Source organism: Microtus pennsylvanicus, chromosome 18, assembly GCF_037038515.1.
Source record: "Microtus pennsylvanicus isolate mMicPen1 chromosome 18, mMicPen1.hap1, whole genome shotgun sequence".
In the NCBI taxonomy this organism is placed as follows: domain Eukaryota; kingdom Metazoa; phylum Chordata; class Mammalia; order Rodentia; family Cricetidae; genus Microtus; species Microtus pennsylvanicus.
Window position 1 is genome coordinate 39,778,528 of NC_134596.1, and position 22,922 is coordinate 39,801,449.

The window sequence follows — 22,922 nt, forward strand, 5'->3', positions numbered from 1 at the left end:
ATAGAGTGACTTTGAACCGTCGTCCCTGTGCCTCGTAGTAGCAAAGGGCCTTGGCCACCTCCACAGTCTACAGGCATGTAGGTAGCCCGGATCCCTGTTAAAAAGACATTCTCGTCTTTGCTGGTATGTTCCATTTCATAGATTTTTGTATCCTCCTTAGGCGGCCACAGTAAGGCAAACGGATAGTCTGTGTTTTCCACATCAGAATTTTCCTGGGCTTCTGTTGGAAGCATTAGGATGCAGTCTTAATATAAACATCCTTGAAGGCAAGCTCAGCCAGAACACAGACCGGAAGCCCTGAAAGGGACTGTTGTCTAGTGAATGCGTTAGGGTGTCCCTGAAAGGTCTTGGTTGTCGGCTGGGCATCTCTCTGACAAGGAAGATATCTCAGCTTGTTGCTAGGTCTCCAACATTCTTCAAAGACCCCCGCTTCTCACTCCTGATCAGCGAGAGTTGCTTTCAGCCCGTTCCCCTCAGAGTTGCAGTTCTGCCCTCAGTACTGAGGCAGAGCGAGCCTTTCTGTTAATGGAGCACGGTTAAAAAGCCGCTGCTACACATTCGGCCTTAACATTTTGCCGTGATGGCAAAGATGGTATTGGTGAAGGAGAAGTCTCTCTGTGTTGTCCCTGGCTGGAGGAGTAGTCTGTCTCCACGATGCACATGGAGTCTCCGTGGGCAATGCCTCCTGGTTGGTCGGGAATAAGCAGGAGCGTGGTCGTTTCTCTGCCCAGGACCCTCAGCAGCCCTGGTCTTGGCAGTTGCAATGACGTTGGTGGTTTCCCTCTTGCGCCCTTTCTCGTGTGATGTGTTGGGAAGCAGGCTTAGTCTAGAAGCTCTGCCGTGAACTTGACTTTTAACATCGCACAGATCTCTTACCCTTTCCCGTCTTGGTTTCTGAGGATTCTGGATCCTAAGCTGTGTCCTAGTAACTGTCGATCACATGGAAGGCAACAGGGAAGCTCACAGTCCCTGCCATTCGAAGCTGGACTCTGGCCGCACCAACATCTAAACTGTCGCTTCCTGGCTTCTGCTAGACAGCGGTCACTACATGTTTTCTTTCTTGATATGGTGGCTCTGACTTAGGGACATAATTCTCACGTCCCATGGTGTCTGAGCTCTCTGGTCCATCACCCTGACTCCTCCTAGGCACAGCTGACAAGGAGACACATGGTATTGGGCTTACACAGGATTGGGAGCATTTACAGTTAGATCTCTGTTTTAATAATTGAGTATAAATATGAAAGGTTGTTCATTTAAATCCCTAAAGAAAGCCATTTTAATTAGGATATGTATCTTAAACCATCAAGGAAATAGTGGGATTGCCCCTTCGCCCACCCTTGGCTTGTCAAAGCTTGCTAACCTGCTCTGTTATAATTAAGACATGGTCTTGCTTTTTACCTGGTTCCTCTCTCTTGTCTAGACGATGAAAATCGTTTCTTAACCCCTTCATATATATCAGAGCCAATAGCCAATCATGCTTCTATATATCAGTGCATTGACCTACCCAGGGGTCTAGATACCGAGGGGTCTGGATAAGACGCAGAAGCTGACCCAGCAGGCCGGGCAGCGGTACCCAGTGAGTCTGGTTGTTGTGCATGTTTTGAATAGCAAGGCGTTTGGTCACCGTCCTTCTCAAATGGACTAAGGAATCGCCAGGCAAAGGTTCAGATTCCTGGTCCTTTCTTTAGAAATTCTGACCCCATGGGCAGATGGGAGCCCCCATGTGCTTCCTATCAGCAAAGCTCCCAAACACCCCACAAAAACCAATTCCTAGTCCTCCTTTCTCTCGTGACTGCCTGTTGCTTCTGTGATTGTCAATGGTAGGTCTCCCCTTTTCTGTCAGAAAAAAAGAATATTTCAGGCTGTTTGCAGTTCCTGTTGTAGGTATTAGTAAAGCCTGCCCAGTGCCTGTGGGGTAGAGGGAAGGGGTTAGGGTGCTCTGTCCCTCCCCTTTCTCCTTCCGTTTTTTTTTTCTCACTGTCTTTCTGACCTGTCCTCCTCCCTTCAAGCTACAACAATTGTTTAATGAACACTGTTTTTTTTAATCCTTTAATACAAAAACAGACAGATTCTGACGCCGCTATTAATCCCTCTTTCCCGAGAGTCCCCGGCATTGAGTCTCAGCTGTCTGTGATCGTTACCTGTGAACTGTGAGCTGTAATTTGTCTTGGCAGGTTAATTAAAATTTTAGGTCTTGCTTTAGCAAAGTCATTATGGTCCCAATATACAATTATAACTCTCGGGTTTGCTTAACACACAAATTGGAATCTGACCCTCCTTTCGTTACATGCTGAAACACAGATCGGGAATTCAAGAAGACCTGGGATGTCAGAATTCTGTGTATTTATGTCTGCTTGTGATTAAGTAATGGGAGAAATAATTGTGTTTAACAAATGGCTGCATTGTGTACGACTTTGCTTTTCCCTCCATTTAATGCAATCCAGCTGATGACTCTAAATTAAATGAATTTATCTTTTGCCTTAAAAAAAAATATCTAAAAGCACTTTCCAGACTGGCTCTACAAATGTTTCCACACAGAGACCTGATGTTGACAGAGCTCTCACTGAACTGGATCTATGCCATGCACGTGCACGTATGCACACATGCACACACACACGTGCACACTCCCCACTGAAACCCAGCTGGTTTGAGACTAAAATATGGCGTTCTGTTTTCAGAAGCAACTGTCTTCCCCTGGCATGGGGAGATTTGGAATCAGGGGGCACCTTTTCTACCCATGACTCCCCTGCGGAGTGGTCGTCTCGCAGAATCCCACTGGGTAGGCAGATCCCACCAGCGAAAGTCTAACTCAGCTCTCGAAGTTCTCGAAGGATTTTTAACATTCTTTAAGACTTACAGTAACTTCCTGAGGAGAGCCCCCTCCCCACTGTAAATGAGAAAGCTGAGGTCCGGGGTTGCTGCCAGAAAAGCTGGGTGGGATTTCACATCGGCCTCGCTGCAGCACTTAGGGTTTCCTTATGGTAAGCACATCGCCTCCTCACCTGTATCAGCCCCCTGTCAGTTTTCATGTTTAATTTGCTTTCCGCATATTCATTGGTTAATATATTTGTCAGATATTTAAAGAATGTCCAGCATGGGTCAGAGACCATGCTTTGCTCTTGTGTAATTTATAACAGCCTTGGGAAAGAGGTGCGCGTGTGTGTCTGTGCGTGTGTGTGTGTGTGTGTGCGTGCGTGCTCACACATATGCATGAGGGAGTATACACACCAAAGGATAATATTGGACGTTGTCCCTCAGGTGCCGTTCGCTATTTTTGCTTTTTAGAGAGAGCGCGTGTCTCTTCCTGTCCCGGAACTCACTTTGGATTAGTATAATTGGTCGTCAAGCCCCAGCACTGGGCTTACGTGTACCGCTACACCCAAGCCTTCTGATGCAGGTTCTGGGAGTTGAACTCAGGCCTTGATTCTTGCAAGGTAGACATTTTACTCACTGATATATCTCCCTAACTTTAAGAGAGATACCTTAACTCTAATTTAACTTAACAGGTGAAGGGGCTGAGGTTCGACATGTTTAGACGGCTTGCCCAAAATTAAAGGCGAAGCAAGAATGAAAGCTTGAATTCTAGTCCTCTCGGGTCCCCGCCATGCGATAGAGTCTCACTATTTGTCATGGATACGGTTCAGTATTTCCATCTGTGTTCTCTGGATCACAGCTTCCCCTTGTTAACTTGCCTCCAATTATAAGTAAGCACCTCACTTCAGTTCAGGAAGTTTTCTTGAGGAGTCAGTCATTAAAAAGACCATGGTGAAAAATCTTGCGGTATTTAAGATTTAAAAATGAGAATACCTTGCCCTGGATAGCTTGCCACCCCGAGGCCTGACGAGTTGGCATTGAGGTATTTTGGGTCTCAAACTAGCAACTTATCTTTTCATTCGGGTGGCTGCCGAAGCATAAAAGGACAGCTCAACCTGACACCCCAGCAAGGCAAGGCAAGCTGCAAAATAACAGAGGTGGCCTACGGTGGATTTAGAAATCCAGAAAGAGAAATGAGAACCACTGTGAGAAAGAGCCAGGCATGGGGGACTTTACAAAGGATGCACTCTGGTCTTCTGGGTGCTGATTGACAGAAGGGTCCACCTGTTTCTCTTCAGGCAGCTGCTGGAAGTCTGTCTCTCTTCCATCCAGGCACCGGAAGTGGTCCAGCTCCTTTCTTTCCTTCCATCTTCCTTCCCCCGGCTTTCTGTCTATTGTCTAACCTTGCCCTTTCCATGTTGAGTACCTGGAGAGAGCAGCTAATGCTTTGTCTAAATTGAGATGGCATTGGTATACCTGGAGAGAGCAGCTAATGCTTTGTCTCAATTGAGATGGCATTGGTATAGGAACCGCTCCTAAGCCAAAGGAAAGAGCAAGGGAGGCCGTCCCTGGAGGCGGGAAATGGGGGAGGGTGTGCCCTGCTGAGTGGATCCCGGAGGCTCTTGGGCCAGAGGAACATCTAACCTGTCCCTTAATGCATGGATGGCATAGCCATATTTAAAGACAGCAAGGGTCTAGTGGGATGGTTCATGCTGGGTGAAGCACTTGCTGCCAAGCCTGGTGACCTAAGCTGGATGCCTGGGACCTACAGTTTCATCCTGCTTATACCAATACTCGGGATAAATCCCTTGTATCAGGAGAGGTAAATTCACTGGGTGCTGTTCCAAAGGAGTTGCTCCCATTAACAGCCATCTTATGACCACAAGAAGCAGCAAAAAAACAAAAGCTTGGAGCAAGCCTGGCAGAGGGGAGATGGCACCTCATCCTCAATGTCACACACACAGGGCTGGTGCTTGAGGCTCACATTCCTGCCTGAGAGAGCACCCCCAACCTGGGCCTCACCCTGCTAAAAGCTCTCTTCCCACTCTTCGGTCAGGTGAGGTTACCCATGGAAGACATTTTGTCAGTAGCGCTTCGGTTTTTTTGCAAGCGATGGCTGGATTTTCTGATATCTCGTTTATCTGCCAGTTTACTTAAAAAGTTGCTTCTCTTGCCTAGAAGAGATGCCAGCTCATCAGCAGTGAGGGCTGTCAGTGCCTTCTCTCATTGCCTTTATCATGCTACTGACCAAAGATACGGCCTTTTGCGTTGTAACACCTCTTGGGTCCACCTTAGCTTCAGGATGAGAAGGTCTGCCGGGACTGCCATTGGTGGTGGCTAGTGAACGCTGTTAGCACTAAAGCTGTAGCAGAGCTGGGTTCAGGGAGACAGGGTCCAGAAGGAGAGCAAAGGCTTCGGGGCAGTCAGAGCTGAGCTGTAGGCACGAGCCGTGCAGTTTTATATGAGAGGTGTAGGGTTTTCCTCTCAGGCTCACCAAAGTCTCCTGTAAAAGCCTGCACCAGAGAGTATCCCACAAGGCCATGAAAGCCTGCACAAGAGCATCTTGCAAGGCTGTGAAAGCATCAGTACCTTGTTTTCATTTTGATTCATTGGCTGAGTATCTGCTTGAGGAGGTGCTGGAGATTTTACTGTGCAGAAAACAAGCCTTGCCCTCAAAGAACCTACAATCAAGTGGGGGAAACTGACCCTTTCGCGAGTAATCACCCCGTAATGAGATCTGCAGGAACAGAGGGGCATGTGGGAGCGCTCGTGGGCATAGAAAGGAGGGCTGTCCCCTCTGCCAAGGCTGTAGAAGAGGCTGTGGGGCACAAAGAGCTCACTGTGAGGAGTGTGGAGCGTACTGGGAAGTGGTGTGTAAATATTTTCAGCAACTTGGGGCCAGAGTGGTGGTGGAAACCCGGAGCAAGAGCATGGTGCTTATGTGCATAGGACATGTCCCAAGACCCCGGAGGTTGTCTGAAACAGTAGATAACGCTAAACCCTGTAGGCCTTCATATATACCTATGATAAAATTTAACGTGTAAATTAGCAGCTAACAGTAACTACTAGAACATTACAGATGTGTGTGGCAATTAAACTTATTGAAAGTGGTCCCTCATATTTCGATATATCATATTTTGATAGCTAGATGATTTTGAATGTCCTCGCCGCAAACTTAAGATAAATGGTGTGATAGATACGCAGACTATCTGCTTAACCACTGCACGGGATGTATGAACGAAGTGTCAGCCTCATGTTGGAATTTGACACCATGTATCTATAGTCATGTGTCAATCCAAAACATTTAAAAAAAAATCTTCTACTGTATGCTGACTGTCCTCAGCTGGAGGCACACAACTGATGCCCCAGAAAACAGAGTGGTAGAAAGAGGAAGGGCGTTGCAAAAGGAAGTGCTCGCCAGGAAAAGGTGAGAGAGATGAGGCCGTTCCTCGCTAGGGTGACCAGGACAGAATGCACAGGCAGAGGGTCCTAGCTTCTTCTCTTCCTGGTTTGGAAACAGGGCCTGAAAGATCCAGGCGTTGGTGGAATTTGTTTCTGTGAGGCCTTTCTCACCAACTTGCTTTGACTTCCTGGGCACACAAGGCAAAGTTAGTTCTGCCTCGTCCCGATACCCTGACCTCACCTTTAGTACCCTCTTCTAGGGCTTATCTCCAGGCAAATTCAGTCATGTTGGGGCCATGTTCTTGGTAGGGGAACACAGTTCCATCCATAGCAAGGAGAAACTGAGGGGCTAATGAGAAAAAAACTGCTTGACAGACTGAGAACCTGGCCAGAAAGAGCCATTGCACCCCAGCCCCTAAAACAGATATACAAAGGAAGTACTCTCCCACAATGCAAAATGAAGCTCATACTATTGAAATGGCTGTGTGTGTATTAAACACCTGGTCACCCCAGGGGCGGTGGCTGGAATTCAAGTCCAACGTGGTCCTGCTGTCTGCGCCACGCTCCTTTGGGTAAGACACCTAGTGTCTGGGAGTCTGGGACTGAAGAGAAAACCAACATGAGGATATGTGTGTGTGCACCCAGAGAAAAAACTAGAAAACGAAGTCAAGATCAGCCAGCAGGGACTACAGAATCAGCCTTCAGCTGGTCGCCTGTGTTGGTTTGAGAATCCTGCAGCTCTGTATAGGCCACTGTCTAAAATCTACGCAGGATATAGTTTGACCTAACAACCACCCTACATACCCTACTGTCTTAAAAGAAGACTCCCAGCCAGTCCACAAAGTCCCTTCTGGCTGAATAAATGAATAAATGAACGAACGAATGAATGAAATATGCTAGGATGATGAGCTAGGGAGAGGTAAATTCATGCTAGATTTGAGCTCCTAACAGACTTTGAGAGTTGATGTTCGTTGCTCACAGACAGCAGCACGTAGATCGCTAAATGTGGCCAGACTTGGGGATAGTGCTGAGCTGGAGGCGGAGCCCCAACCCCAAGACAGCTCAGCATGGGTGTGAGAGTAGGGAGCAGAGGAGCAGGTAGCAAGGTAGAATAGCTAGGATGTCAGAACTAGCAGTGGGGTGGGATTAAAGATGGAACCCCCACATCTAGAGGGCAGAAAGAGAAGACATCTGGAGACGCTGAACTCAAGGAATTTAGGAAGAGCAATTGCAGAGAAGCTGCTGGAAGTTGGTCAGTGGAGGGGGCAGCACCCTCCCTGGGAGCAGCTTCCCCCTGTGGCGCAGGCTGCAGGCAGGAGCAGGGTCACCTTGAGTTCAGGAGAGAAGGAGGCAGAATGGAAACCTTTCCTGTTAGAGCGGGCTAAGAGACAGATAGATGGGCGTAACCTGAGGAGGAGGCAGGTTGAGGGTTTACATAAGGTGAGGGGAGCCCCGAGGGTGTTGTCAGCTATGGGAAGGAAGCCAGGGAAGAAAGCTGGAGACCCGGTAAGATGACTAATGGCAGAGGGGTAGGCAGGAGTGGAGGATGAGCTGGGAGGGAGAGCACTTGGAGGTGCTGAGGGAAAAGCAGGCCTGAAGATACAGGGGAAGAAGATAAGGGGCTCTGTTTGAGCTTACCACTGGGTCACAGCTTGACTTCTCTCTCTCTCTCTCTCTCTCTCTCTCTCTCTCTCTCTCTCTCTCTCTCTCTGTCTCTCTGTCTCTCTCTCTCTGTCTCTCTCTCTCGCTTGCTCTTGCTCTCTCGCTTTCTCTCTCCTTTCCTTCCTCCCTCCCTCCCTTCTTCCATCCTTTCTTTCTTTTTTTTTCTTTTTTCAAGACAGGGTTTTTCTGTGTAGTTGTGGGAACTATCTGGGAACTCGCTCTGTAAGCCATGCTGGCCTCGAACTCAGAGATCCATTTCCCTCTGCCTCCTATGTACTGAGACTACAGGCGTGCCCCACCACAGCACTTTCTAGACACCGGATACCCTGGAAGGACAGCCACTCTGCCTGTGTCCCCTTCTGTGTAAAAGCTCCCTCCGGGTTGCTGCTGCATAGGTGAACCATCAAGCAAAGGAGCAGGGGAGACCGCAGCCTTAGTGGTTAGGAAGTGGATGTGAGCAGCTGTGTTTGTACGCAGTCTCGGCCACTTAGTCGCAGTGCAACCTTGGACCCCAGTTACCTCATCCGAAATCTGATGATGTTAGCACCCACCTCTTGAGGGCAATGATGAAGAGAAATGGGCCAGCATATGTAAACTAATCAGAGCCGTGCTGACCCATTAGAGTATGTGTGTCTGTTTGGGGGATAGTCACCCAGACTTTGGCAGACCCAGAAGCTGTGTGTGCTTACCAGGTCCCAGGAAGCAGGAAGTGTTGCACACGGATCTTTACCTGACGTTTGTGACAGTCCCAGACAGGCAGAAGCACAGCTACTCTTCCCCCTTATAGATGAAGAAACCAAGTTCAGAGAAAGCAACAAACTTGGCCCTAAGCAACGTTAAGCAGGGACACAGGTAGGATTAGCCTCTAAATTGGTCTGACCAAAGAATCCCTGGTCCACATCGCCCACTCCCGAGTGAGCATCTGTCCCTTGTCACATTTCCCTCCCAGCACACAAGGAAGACAGCACAGCTATACCGAGCCCCCACTGCTCCCGAGCACCCCCCAAATGCCGAAGAATGAGTACCCAGGACCACCACTGGGGCGGGGGGATGGATGGCTCCTTCAAAATCAAGCCACGGTTCAGTGTTGGTGACTTTGACAAGGGCTTGAGCTGGTTCCTGGTGCACCTTCCACATCAATGACAGGAGCCTGAGTGTTAGGTGAAGGGCAGTAGAAAATGTGTCTGCGTGAACTGTCTGAGCGTCTGGATTGAGTTTGAGCTGCTGCCTCTTCCTGCCTTTATCTGAAAGCACTCAGGTCCTGGGCTAATGGAAGCAGAGTTTGCTTCAGTCTTGGATCATATTACACGTCAGCTTGGCTTTTTATTCCCACCAGGTGCCACAGGTCAAAAGAATCCCCTCAGGGCGCAGGAGACGGCCTGTGTAGTGGGAGAGCATGGGAAAAGGTCGTATGCAGGAGGGCCAGCATAGTGTCTGTCTGCCATACGCGGAACCTGCATTTTCGCAGACCTGTAAATGCAAAGTGTTCCTCAGAAAGCTTGTGTTTGGGGATATTGATGTGCTATCATTATCTTTCTTTCAAGTGGTAGAAGAAAGTAAAATCGGTTGAGCTCTTCCTAGTGCTAAAATTACCCTGAGCAGAATGGAAGTCGATCAATATATTCGAAGTCTCATCATGAGCTTGCATGATCAGAGTTATCACCCTAGTTCTCCTGAACAGGCAGGGGTTATATGTGAGGTCACATCCAGGGTCCCAGCCCAGTGACATCTGGTTCAGATGCTCGCAAATTTCAACCCCTTGGAGGGCACCGTGTACTATACTGAGAGCTGACTTTTGTGAACAACGGATGAAGGCATTCTGATGACAATATTGGCTCACAAAAACACTGAAAATAAAACGAAGGAAAAGCAGAGAAAGCAGAGACATTTATGAAAACGCATTATTAAATTTCTAGGTTAAATATTAGAAATATTCCTTTAAAACCACTAACAAAATATGATATAGCCACTAGTAGACAGTGTTTTAGAAGCCTTGGCTAATATAGAGAATAAAGGAAATAAGAGACTGAGGCAAAATTTGTTATTATTTTTATGAGGGATGTGTTTCTATTTGTAAAAAGCACATACACACATATACACACATCCCAAACTTGGTTTCTCCAAAGTCAAGACGTTTCCAAAATAGCTGAAAAAAAAAACCACTTGAGCAAATTACTGAAAATGTCATACTCAAGAAACTTAATAAATATTACTCTGCCATCTTAATAAGACCCGTAAGAGGGCTGGAGAGATGGCTCAGTGGTTAAGAGCACTGCCTGCTCTTCCAAAGGTCCTGAGTTCAATTCCCAGCAACCACATGATGGCTCACAACCATCTGTAATGAGGTCTGGTGCCCTCTTCTGGCCTGCAGGCATACATGGAAACAGAATATTGTATACATAATAAGTAAATAAATAAATATTTTTTTAAAAAAAACCCGTAAGATAAAACCGCAAAGTTCCATCGGTCAGTGTAAAACAGACCGTGAACAGTGAGGGCGGACAGCATGCTCCTGGACTCAGAAGGGTGAGATAGTCTAGGATACGGTTTGCAGGTTTGGCAGAATGCCTAGGAGACACCTGAAAGGAGTTGCAGAGATGTGTGGAACGGTTGAGGACTTCATCTGGAATAGTAGGCGGATGAAAACATAGACTAACCCTCCAAAGGAAGAACCGTGAATGGCAGCCCATGTCACAGATCTCACCAGATCATAAATCTACAGTAATTAGAAGAGAACAGGAGCCAAGCTGATTGATGGCACAAAAACTGCCTAGAGTTACTACCAATAGATACGTTAAAACTTACCCTTTGAGAAGCAGGGGTTACAAGTGAGCTGAGAAAAGCAGGTTTAGTCAATAGATACAAACGGAAAAGGAAAATCATCAGCGTAACCCAGAGGCTGCAACTTGGCAATGAGCAGAAGGGGCGTGGCTCATGGATACAATGTAGTTTAGTAACCCACAGTGTTGGCCCACTATTTACCAGGTAGATTTTCAGAAAACTGCTTATGGCCAGAGGTGTTGCTCGGTTGTTTGAATGCTTGCCTGGCATGCGTAAAGTCCTGGGAAAGGGAGGCCCTGACTCAGACAAAGCAAATCAGGAGCTGTAGAAATAGAGATAGGTCATCGGCTCAGGGTGCTTATTCCACTTACGAAGGACCTGCGTCTGGTTCCCAGCAACCAGAGCTGCCCACTTCAACTCCTGGGGATATGATACCATCTGCTCTTCGCACGCATCTCTCTCTCTCTCCCTCTCTCTCTCCCTCCCTCCCTCTCTCCCTCCCTCCCTCCCTCCCTCTCTCTCTTTCTCTCTCTCTCTCTCTCTCTTAAACACACACACAATTAGAAATACTATAAAGCAAAATCTTTTTAAAAGAGAAGCTACAAACAAAAGCAAAGACGTCTCAGATTCCTATCTTACCTGCCTAGCCTCCAGAAGAGTTTGAATTTCCAACCTTGGATTTAGATTTCAGCTCTTAACTCATACCTGAAAAATTCTAGATGGACAAAGGAGGTAAATACTTAAAAGTCAAACTCAGAGAGGGTAAGACTGAGTGTCTTACCTGACCCAGAGAACAGCTTTTAAGTTTAAAACCTCATTGAAAAAAATCACAAAGGAAACGATTGCCAAATGTTTCTATAAATATTTGAAATTTCCATGTCTTAAAAGCTAATCAAAATAAGAAGAAAAATCGTAAATTGGGGAAATGTTTGCAGTAAATATGGAGACCAAGGTTTAAAATGTTATTATGCACATATATGTACACATAGTATTGAATCTCCTGTAGTAGGGATGGACAGTATATTCTAGGAAAACGGCTAAAGCGTATGTGCAGAAGAAATAAATGGTCTGAGAGGGGCATGCGTCAAGTGTGCTTCCCCCCTGGTGGTCAGGTACAAACTGACATTGTGGCAAATCAACCCATTTTAGCCTCGTGAACCCCAGTCCACAGAGGCTGAAGTGTACCTGCTCCAACAGCTGTTGCTGGTTGCATTACCTGCATCATCAGCCATTACTGGTTGCATTACCTGCACCGACAGACGCCGTTACTGGTTGCATTACATGCATCAACAGCCATTAATGGTTGCATCACTTGCACCGAGAGCTGTTACTGGTTGCATTACCTGCACCGACAGCTGTTGCTGGTTGCATTGTCAGTCACACCCTCTGGGAAAACAAGTTGCTGTTTGTATCGAATCATAAACATTTTGAGCTTCTGAGAGTCTCTCATAAAGGAATAAACCCACAGCTAGAAAAGGCTGCCTGTTTACAACAGCCTTGTTTACAAATGAGGAAACTTGGAAGCCACCCAAAGGCCCAATAATAAGAAAGCACTGAAGTAGATCATGTATATCCACTCAGAGAACATTGAATGGTCATTAAAATTCGTACAAAAATTCTAAAAAAAAAAAAGGGTAACTCTTATATTTTTTTGGCCCCAGAAGTAGGATATAGATGTGATATTTACAATATAAACACATCTGTTGATAAGGATGTAATTTGCCTGATCCTGAGGAGATGTCTGAGCTTGAAGTCTGTCTGAAAGCGGTCTGTCTGAAGCCACGGCTTTACCCCACTGCATGCTCCCTGCCCTGGAGGCAAAGCTGCTGCCAGCCTGTGAGTTGATCAGGCAGGACTGAGGTTGTTGCTGTTCTGAGCTGAGTTCTCCCTGGCAGGATACATGGGAAATAAAACTTTTGTCACCCAAAGACCTCAAACAATGTAGATTTCCTCCAAGTTCCTCCTCTCCCGCTTGGCCCAAATGGCCAAGTGGACATCCGGAGGACCAGGCAAAGACCTGTGGGCCAGGTGGTATGAACACACCTGTGTCTTGAGCTCTCTGGTGCACAGCTGGGTGGTGTGTAAATATTTTAAATGTTTTCTTTGTTCTCAGTTGTTTCTTAATTGCTTTAAGGTAAAGCCACTATCCGGGAAGCACACCTTCTTTCTAAACCAGCTTTGCCTGAAGTGAAAGGAAAGCCCCCAGGTGGTCTCTAGAGCCCTGTGCCTGGTGTTAAAGAACACAGAGAAGGCTTAGTGCGGATTGGCTTTACAAAAGGAACGGCATTTTAGAAAATCCTGAGACGTGAAAACCTGAGCCTGCCGTTCTGTTTCCTGTATCACCCAGGCCCAAAACATGCTCGGAATATCTGGAGTACAGTGCGCATGACAGCAATAATCCCTTGCATGGTATGGTGTGCGTGGCTCACTGTATGGCGTACCGTGGCTCACTGTATGGTGTGCGTGGCTCACTGTATGGCGTACCGTGGCTCACTGTATGGCGTACCGTGGCTCACTGTATGGTGTGCGTGGCTCACTGTATGGCGTACCGTGGCTCACTGTATGGTGTGCATGGCTCACTGTATGGCGTACCGTGGCTCACTGTATGGCGCCTGACTCTCTGTATGGTGTACGTGGCTTACTGTTTAGCGTGTGGCTCGCTATATGATGCGTGTGGCTCACTGTATGGCGTGCATGGCTCACTGTATGGCGTACCGTGGCTCACTGTATGGTGTGCGTGGCTCACTGTATGGCGTACCGTGACTCACTGTATGGTGTGCGTGGCTCACTGTATGACGTACCGTGGCTCACTGTATGGTGTGCGTGGCTCACTGTTTAGCGCCAGACTCACTGCATGGTGTGCGTGGCTTACTGTTTAGCGTGTGGCTCGCTATATGATGCGTGTGGCTCACTGTATGGCGTGCATGGCTCACTGAACACAGTGACACCGTACTTTCATTCTTTTGTGCTAATCTTCACAGTACAGGCAAGTAAGATGTAACTGGGATTATTGTCCAGGTTGCATAGCTAGAGCAGCAAAGGTTTGGAAAAGTTAAGGTTCGTAACCAAAAAGCTTTTGGACAGCAGGGACCCCAGCAGGGACCCGGAAAAGAATTCTCTTAGACGCTGTGCTCTTGTTTTTCTCACCGTTCATTCATTCATTCATTCATTCATTCATCTGTCGTTAGCATGCCGCCATTCAGTATGTGTCTCTTCTGCTCCTCTTGCACGCCTTGCATGCTGCTCAGGTCGGGCTCAGCGCTGCGATGAGGCTACATGAATGAACTCTGCCCTGGAGGATCTCAGTTTGCTGAGGCAGACAGGCTTTGGTCAGTAATGTGCTGTGATCACCCAGAGAGGAAGAGTGTGGGGGTAGGGATGTGTCAACAAGGGATGCTGACCTCATTGGAACAGGAGTAAGGAAAGGTTTACCTATGAGTGCAGGGATTCTGAGCTGAGGCATCAGAATGCTGAGTGGGCAGATGAGTGGAGAGAGCAGAGAAGAGGGCTTCGGACAGATGCCGAAGGGTAGCCAGCCTTTATAGGTGGGGGGAGAACCAGGACGGACAATGAGGACGGGAGACCACAGCGGTGGGTGTCTCAGACAGCATGCCATTCGCAAAGCCGAGGAAAGCGGGCTTCTGAACAGAGGACCCGGAAGCCATGTCAAACGCAACTGTCGCCCTCAACAGTGTAAGCAATGATTTGAAACAAACTAATGTGTGATAAACACACAAGGATGAGAGGATGAGACAATGGCCTACAAGACATGTCCGCAGATTTTGTTAACCAGACAGTGGGTCGAGCTGGCAGCATGGAGAGACAGGGTGTTTAAAACCCAGTGAGAAGCAGAGTCCAGATAACTTCTGGTACCCGGCTGGTGGGGGGGTGAGGGGGAGGGCCAGGGAGGATGGAGGCCAGAGGACACACAGCTGGGATGTGAGACACAGCCCTGCCATACAGACGCAGCTGCAAGCAGACTCCTCGCTTTCTTGCCTCACACACACAGACAGGGAAACTGAGGTGTGTTTTTTGGGTAAAACGACCAGAGAGGCTTTGTACTCAGGGCAGCGTGCAGAAGGCGAAGGGGGAACAGGGGAGAGTCACACACAGAAAACAGGAAGTCAGTGTAAGCCGAATACAGAAAGTGACATTTCTAGACCCCGTTTTTGACAGCCAAGCACATGTCTTCTGTCTAAGGCAGGAGATTATCAGAGAAATAAATTATACAAGGGGAAGAAAAGACCCTGTAGATGGTGCCTTTGGGGGATTATCATATCCGGCCTGCAGTGACAGTCAGCAGCTGGCAGAGCACTTCTTGCTCTCGGCCCTGAGTATGAAGAGGCCAGAGGATTATCAGACATGGGAGCAAATCTTCCAGCGAGTGAAAAACAAAAGACTAAGCAAATAAAATGAGGAAAATAAAAGAATGAGAAGGGGGGGGAAACGGTGGGGGCAGGCCCCAGTGATGGGAACTTCAAAGGAAGAGAAACAATAATCCATCGGGATTGTGGAGAGAAGATCTCACTACTCTATAAAACAAGAGCGTACACACAGCGGGGGGGGGGGGGGGGGGGGGGGGATAAATCAGAGAGCGCGGAAGGGCCCCGGGGACATTAGAAATAGCAAAGTTGAAATAAGATCTCCATTGATGGAATGGCTATGGGCTGAAGATAAGGACTAGATAAGAGAACCGAAGACTGAATGCATTAGGTCCAAAAGCTGGCAGAACAGAGGACTAACATAGACGTTTTCCTGTCGCGGAAGGCCATGGCTTACTGGCTCGCATGTGGCCAGTCCAGTTAAGTTTTCAAAAACCTCTCTCTCACACACACACACAAACCCCGTAGCCTTCTGAGAGCGTCTCACAGCCTCTCACTTGGCACATGGACCACACTAAGACCTCCAGTGCTGCTGCCCAAGGCAAACCTATCAGTGGAATTTTGAGAGGCCAACGTGAGGGTCGCTATATGCTGAGGTAGACCAAGAGAGCATAGATGGGAAGTTAGGGAGAGCCAGGGGCACAGACTCCGGGAGAGAAGCTGCTGGAATGTAGAGTAAGGGAGGGGAGGGACGCCTGGGAGGGAGAGGATCTGTAGCTACTGGGCTTTGAGGTGGTGAGGAGGTCCTCATCCCCCCCACGAGCCCCATAGACGCTGCCTGATGGGCCGTGGGCGCGCATATTATGTTTCTCCATTCATATCTTTAGTCTGGATCCCATTTAGAAGCTGAATGAGGAAGCCTGAGCACTGAGCAAAATTTGGGGGAACTGTAGTCCTGGGCCCAGACCTATGCTTCCAGCCAACCTACTTGTGGGTGACCACAAAAGGCTGCTCAGACAGGAGACGTATTTGCAAAAGCCAGCGCTCAATTTACCTAAAATACAGCTCCTTCCAGGCTCCAGCCCGAACTGTAGGAAGTCTCTCCTGACGCTGTTCCTGGCCTCCGTCAGCTGGCTGTCCTGCCTGGCCTACTGGAGCACAGATGGGAGTCACGAGAAAGCAAATATTCTAGCCCCCCTTTAAATACTATAGCCCCCCTCTGGCTTTCACGGGATGCCTCGGGAAGTGTCCCCTGAGTCAGTCTGAGAAGGAAGCTGTCATTGGTGGTTCTCTCCAGACCTTCAGCAAACCAGAGGTAGGAAAACCTTCTGATGACCAGGACAGTAGGCACCATAGCCTGAGACTCTAAGGCTCCTTATGGCCAGGGCAGTAGCCACCATAGCCTGAACGCCCTAAGGCACCTGCGTCTAAGTACTTGGGTGATGGAGGTGGGTCTTGTATCTTATCTCTTGCTCTCATTGGTTAACTAATAAAGAAAACTGCTTGGCCTGATAGGACAGAAAATTCGGTAGGCAGAGTAGACAGAACAGAATGCTGGGAGAAAGAAGCCGAGTCAGGGAGTCGCCATAATTCTCCCACCCAACACAGATGCAGGTTAGGATCTTACCGGTAAGCTACCACCTTGTGGTGGTACACAGATTATTAGAAATGGGTTAATCTAGATGTGAGAGCTAGCCAGTAAGAGGCTAGAGCTAGTGGGCCAAGCAGTATTTAAAAGAATACAGTTTCCGTGTAATTATTTCGGGGCATAAGCTAGCCATGCGGGCAGCCGGGTGCCGGGGACACAGCTCCGCCGCTCATAATACAACACTTGGGAATGCTGACCAGTGCCAGAAAGGCCTTTGCAGCCACTCACACAGAGATGCCGCCTCTCTGGGATGCATGTGAGGAAGATGAGCAGGAGAAATCTGTCCCCTGAAGCGTGTGGTCCATTTTTATTTCCTACCCTCTGTTACATCCTTTAGAAGCCTCCATACCCACAAACCCTACACGACTCCTAATCACCCCCAGTTCAATAAACAAAAAGCAGGCCACAGCTGTCTTATGGCTTTCCCTGGGTGCACATTGCCCTGGTCACTGGGGCCCCAATGCTGCCTGTAGAGAAAGAACAGGCCCAGTCATTTTAAAGAAAAAAAAAATAGCCTTCCTTGTCATGAACATCACCAAGGCATGGATGGAGGGCAGTAACAGAGCGAAGGGGGAGGGGGGCCGCAGAACTAGCCAGGAGTAAGAGATTCCATGAGAAAGGCCCAGTGGATTAGACCCTCGGAAGTCATCTTTCACAGGAAGAGGAAGTTGTGTCTATAAAATATCTGTGGGTGCCCGGGAGGTCAAAGCCGTAAGGACGAGGGAACTGAGCAGCCACAGTGAGGACCAGTCCCCGTGTGATGTGTGCCCTGCAGGTGGAAGAAACATGATCTCCCGTGGACTCAGTTGTGCCTTTAAAATATAAGCCGTCTCTTTGTGAAGACAGCGTGGGAGTGTAGTTGCTGCTCTCCCAGGCCCTCGGCCAGGCTCACTCCAAAGCATACACACCTGCACACACAGTGTCTTGGGGGCCCCGGTGAAGGTCAGCCAACAGTCAGCCACAAAGAAGGGTCCATGACCCCCTGCACAGTCCGTCAGTTGCTGATACCGAAGCCATGCTGGCTGGGAGCTTCATACGTACTCGAGTTTATAGGTCGGGAAAACAGTGGTAGCCTCGAGGTCGCCTGTGCACGGCACTGTGAGATTAGAAGTCTGGGATCTTGCTCTTGTAAAGCCCATGATCCGTCCGTCCACCATAGCACACAGATTCTGGGTTGGCACAGGGTCTCATGTTGTTTGACGCCATTGTATTTACCTCCCACGACTGAGACCTTTGCAGCAAGCCCTCCTGAATGCTGTGTATGCTTGCTGCCTCTTTACCCCATGACTGCCTAGAAGATATGCGGGGGAAGGGGGGGAGAAAGCCAGAACTCAGAGCTGCTAGGGACAGTCAGAGCTGGAATTTCAGTCAGGGTTCATCTTTTGGTACAGGCCGTGTCCAGCTATGAACGGGAGAGCTCTCTGTGTGAGCAATCAGATCATGCCTGCTGAGGTAGGCTCCTACCTGAGTAGCTGGGGAAAGTTCCGAGGCTCAGCAATGAGCGTGAGGACTCCCATGACCACTGGGTGCTTGGGGCAAGTGGAAGGAACTAAGGGGTTCAGGACGGTCGGCCCACCATGGGTGGTGGCAGAATGTTCCAGACTGCCTCACCCAGCACACAGAGAACTGAGGGTAAGAAGCTGGGCTAAGTACAAGGCAGTCTTCCTCCATGGGCAAGGCCAGTGTTTGAGTCAGAGGAAACCGGAAGGCTCTGTACACTTCTCACAACAGCAGCCATTTCTCGGTCCCTTGTAAGATATGGAGCTGTTGTGTTTGCTGTGGGGTGGCATCTGCCTTGAGGCAGCGCGCATGGGCTGCCTAGGTGGCTGGGACAGCTATAAAATATGGAACATGGACATATAACCACATTACCGTGATCACTAATAGGATTTGGTGTCAAGCAGAAGTCCAACTTGGCCTCTGGCCCTCAGAGATAGACCCAAGTTATTATGCTGAGGGTTACCCAGTAGATAAATAAGAAAGAAAGATTGCTCAAGTCACTGTGTGACTGACCCAACACACATCATGGTTATTGTAAAGAAAAATCCACCAGAGGTAGAAAATTTATCCATCTTGCTAATCAATTTCTTGTGTTATGTCCTGATAGAAGTAATCCAGGTACTTAATTCATGGACACCATGTTGACAGCTCCTACTGAGATGAGGGACAGAGGCCCCACAGAATTTTACTACCACATGCTCTTCCTCTACATGGTTAGTCTCTTGAGAAAAGTCTCGAGAAAAGCCAGCCAGGACCAGGTCCAGCTGAAGATAATGGGCACAATGGTAAGGGCTGGCAATGAAGCCACGGGCTTGGGAGGAGGTGGCGGAATGAAAATTGGAAGGCAAAAAAGTTAACAAGGAAGTAATAGGAGGCCTCAGAGAAGGAGCCTGGCCTGAGCATGTGAGGCCAAGCACACCCAGGACTTCAGCTGTTATTGTGCTTGGTCGCTTGCAATTTGTGAAAGCATTGCCTGTGGACAAAGCAGAGTGTCGGTCGGTCGGAAGGTGTGTGGAGGAGTAGGGATGGACCCTTCCTTTGCAGGAATGGGCTGTGCGCTCAGATGAACATCAGCGCGTGTAAATGGCTGCACAGGAGAAGCTGTAGGACAAGGGAGAGGGGGACGTGCATTGCCACGAGGAGAGGAGGGAGCTCAGTCTCGCTAGGAGAAACCTGAAAGCCTCATGGAAGGGGGCATGGTATAAATTAGTCCTAGTCACTGGAGAAACAGTTCAGTGGTGAGGAGTACTTCCTGCGCTTCCTGCGCTTCCAGCGGACCCAGGTTCAGTTCCCAGCACCCACTTTAGATGGCTCCCAACTGCTACAACCCCAGCTCTGTAGGATCTGACGCCCTCTTCTGGCTTCCGAGAACACCCACACAAATGTAGCTGCGTGACATAAACTCACGCAGGCACATTCATAAGTAAAATTATTAAACAAATCATTGAAAAGAAATAAATTGGGCCTGAAGGAAGGGGAGGGCCAAGCAAAGAGAGGATTAATACGGAATTTTATCGGCACCAAAGAAGGGTGAGTGGACTCGAGGCGGGACTATGGGAGTAGCCAGACTGCAGCATGAAAAGGGTACCAGCAAACCTCTGGGGCAGAGAGACGTGTCAGGTTCTGTTTCATTCGGAGATTAGGGACTGAACCCAGGCCTCAAGCATACTAAGTATGCACTCACCCTATAGCAGAGCTAGACCCTAGCCCAGAGAATGCTGCATAGACAGGGCAGTGGGCCTGGCCCTTCCTCGTGTTTCCGAAAGTGTAGCTTCCAAGATTCTGTTAGATTGCATAGGCCCTGGGTTTCCTCGAGCGGGCTGGCCGAGCTGTCATTGGGAATAGCGAACCATGGTCTCACTGTGCTATGCCATTTTCTGTCTAAAATAAACTTGCTTCAGCAAATCAACAGTGAGTAATAGGACAGATGGCAGGCGGCGGTGACACCCAAACAAGTTACCGTGGGAGGACACTGCTCCAGACCCTTGACCAGGCAGGTGACTACCACTTCACTGCTTCCGGTTTCCAAACAAAAGCCAGCATTAAGATTTTCCCCTGAATCCCCTTGTTGGAAAATGCTGGCATCTCATTCCAGTGTTCAAAAACACTGCACAAACAAATGTGTCCATCGGGGTCCCATTGGTGACGCCTGCTCCAGATGGTGGCAAAGAGACCCAGTCCCAGACTGGCAGTCCTGCCTGCCGTCATAGGGACACGTGACAGGGAAGGCTAGTGAGCAGAGGCCGTGCAGAACACAGATGCAGGGGTCTAGACATGCAGCTCGCTGATGCGGGGTGGGGGGTCTAGACTGCAGCACACCAACGCAGGGATCTAGATGTGCAGTGCGCCTGTGTGGGGGTCTAGACATGCAGCTCGCTGATGCAGGGGTCTAGACATGCAGCTCGCTGATGCAGGGGTCTAGACATGCAGCTCGCTGATGCAGGGGTCTAGACTGCAGTGCGCCGACCCAGGGATCTAGATGCAGGGGGTCCAGGCCAGAGGTAACCGAGGCTTAGACTGCTCTATTTCTTAAGTAGGGGATTTAGTTGTTAGTTCTGGGGAGACCTTTGTTGTGAGTCTGTGTGTGTATATTCCGATGTGGGGACACAGGTGTGCGTGTGAGGAGGTAAGGGCATTGGTTCTCACCTTCCCTCCTTGATGGAGACAGGGTCTCTTCACTGAAGTATAGTGGTATTAGCTGGCCTTTGGGCTTCTTAAGATTTTCTTACTTTTGCCTCCCATGTCCCCAGTGGAGAACCTGGGATTTACAAACACGGGTGCAATGTGTCTGGCTCCCATGTGGAGACCTGAACTTGATCTTCAGGCTCGTGCAGGAGGCCTCCCCAGAGCCACCCAAGCGAAGGAGTTCTTACCCTGTGCTGTGTAAGTCATCCTTGCTTGGGTGTGTGGGTCCCCCAGAGAAACCGTCCTGACCGGAGACTTGGTTTTCTGTGTGATCTGTAAGCAGAGCCAAGCAACGTCTTGGTGACTAGCCTAGATAAATTATTGGAGAATAATTAGCAACTCCCCCCCCCATCTCCCTCCAAGCCTGTTTCTGTCCCCGCATTGTCTGTCATCCTGGAACAACTCCACACAAAGTGATGCTCACTAGATGGAAGTCTCTAGCCAGCCGCTGAGTCGAGTTTTTAAAAAGCCGATTTCTTAAGTAATTTGTCCCAAAGACAGGCTTGACATGAAGTTGGCAGGATGATTAGCAGGTCACTGCGTGGGAGCACAGGAAAAAAAAAATTATTCTGGATCTGGCTCCAGCTTGGCCCCCATCCTCCCCAGAGCTGCTTAGCATTTCAAAAGGCTGTCTGTTTTGGAAGCTGCTCACATGGTAGCCCCCGGAGGACCAGGCCCTCCTCTCTGGAACCGGGCCATGAGCTGCCTTACATCCTTGCCTACTTTGCATCTTCGTGCCTCTTCTGTCTTGTCTTCACACACCATGTATAAAGAGCCATCCCCGCTGCCCTCAGAGTAGGGCCTAGGCCTCTGACAGCAGCTTCGCCTGGGCCCCCACCTCTCTACCTTAGACCTATCGAACTGAAAACCTGAGGGGCAGAGCCCAGGATGTCTGTGTTCTAACAAACTTAGAGTGGCTGGCGTAGGCCAAAGATTGGAAATCACTGCCCTCACAATAGAGCAGGTCACCGCCTCCTAAGGACTCTGCACCAGGCATACAGTTGGAGTAGGCGAGTGGTCACCAACACTGAGGGGTAGTAAGCAGGGGAGAGTGTTTGCAAGGCTGCCCTCGTAAGCTAGGGTTGGGGTGGGATAAAGGGAAGAGGGAGAAAGCCAGTTGTAGGCTCTGTCTGTCTGTCTGTCTGTCTGTCTGTCTGTCTCTCCCTCCCCCTTTCTTCCTCCTACCCACCCTCCCTCTCCCCGGCTGCCATGATCTGAATTGCTTTGCTTGCTCCCTTCTCACCCCCCCCCCACTTTGATGGAACGAGCCCTAAAACCATGCGCCACAATAAGCAATTCCTCCAGTTAATTAATATATGGCCAGTATTTGGTCAAAGTGAAAGAAAAAAAAAAACAACTAATACACAAGTGATCCCTGAGAACAAGAATCAGGCTTCGGGGCTCCCGACAGCATTCAGCTTGGTGAATGAAGGATTAGAGAGTTAGGGAATCCATACGGTGGCCTACATAGGACACACCTGTGAGTGCCTTCTGCCACGTGCTGAGTTTGGAATGATAGGAAGCCTTCTGTAAAGGAACGGACGTCTCTTGTTGGAATTCGATAGGCTGTGCATACCTTCCAGGCAGTCTGGATTCTGCAACTAGGAGGTTAAAGGTGAGAATAGTGGCGTAGGCAGTTGTGCAGAGGACCCCCAGGTGGAAGGGGAGTGGAATGACCCGCGTTAAATACCAGTCTGACACTGGGCTTCAGAAAGTTCTCAGGGCCTGCATGGCCTCGTCTATAAAATGGGGAGTGTTGAGCACTGCGCCTTTCTTCTTCCCACATCTCCTACATAAGGGACCATGACCCTTTACTCATAGAGACCTGATGTGGGAGTCCCCTCTGTATGCTGTGAAGATGTTTTACCACCATTGGTTAATAAAGAAGCTGCTGTGGCCTATGGTAGGGTAGAATATAACCAGATGAGAAATCTGAACAGAGATACAGAGAGAGAATAGGCAGAGCCAAAGAGACGCCATGTAGCTGCTGAAGGAGACAGACGCTAGAGAACCTTACTGGTAAACAAACCATGAGCCTTGTGGCGATACATAGATTAATAGAAATGGGTTAATTTAAGATGTAAGAGCTAGCCAATAAGAAGCCAGAG

At 48.9% G+C, this 22,922-nt stretch overlaps 1 protein-coding gene across 6 annotated transcripts in view; it reads left to right on the plus strand.

Annotated features, from left to right (window-relative positions):
• Tenm4 (teneurin transmembrane protein 4) overlaps positions 1-22,922 on the plus strand; it is a 677,803-nt gene that overhangs the window by 514,472 nt on the left and 140,409 nt on the right. The gene's annotated exons all lie outside the window — the stretch shown is intronic.